This window comes from Atta colombica, unplaced genomic scaffold, assembly GCF_001594045.1.
Source record: "Atta colombica isolate Treedump-2 unplaced genomic scaffold, Acol1.0 scaffold134, whole genome shotgun sequence".
Taxonomy (NCBI): domain Eukaryota; kingdom Metazoa; phylum Arthropoda; class Insecta; order Hymenoptera; family Formicidae; genus Atta; species Atta colombica.
The window spans coordinates 509,160-509,737 of record NW_017259222.1 but is presented as its reverse complement, the minus strand read 5'-3'; the positions used below and the strand labels follow the sequence as shown (position 1 = coordinate 509,737).

Sequence of the window (578 nt, the reverse complement as noted above, 5' to 3'; positions counted from 1 at the left end):
TATCAATTAAATCAGGAATGATTAAAATATATAGTAATTATTATAATAATAATAATTATATCTAATAATCTTAGGAATCTAATAATCTGAAATAGTTACATTTGGTAACCTCATAATATTAAAAATGATAATTTGAGAAATATTTTTGATCTTTATTAGATTTGTGCATAATAGACATTATAGTCACATTTTTAAACATAGTAAACTAGTAGTAAAGAGACAACTCGACATTCAATTTGTATCTATATTTTCTTATTATCTCTTACGATGTGACGTAGTCAAAGGATCCTGCTTAAAAAAATCAATTCAAGATTCTTGAATTTAAGATTCTTGAAATACAATATCAAGAAATGGTCAAGATAAGAAAAACGAAATTTCTTATCTTGAAAATCATACAAGATAAGAAATGATCTTTAAGACCTTTCTCTTTAAGATCTTTAAGACAGAAATCTTGTCTTGATGAAATAATTATATAATCATTTGTTTCTTGAGAACACAAGTACAACCTTTAAATAATTAACATATGCTGTTCAAAAACATAAACATTATCGTGAGAAATGGATGAAAAAGCTCCGCTC

General features: G+C 24.2%; 1 protein-coding gene across 1 annotated transcript in view; it reads left to right on the top strand.

The window, feature by feature from the left end:
- LOC108684426 overlaps nt 1-578 on the top strand; it is a 38,474-nt gene that overhangs the window by 18,280 nt on the left and 19,616 nt on the right. The gene's annotated exons all lie outside the window — the stretch shown is intronic.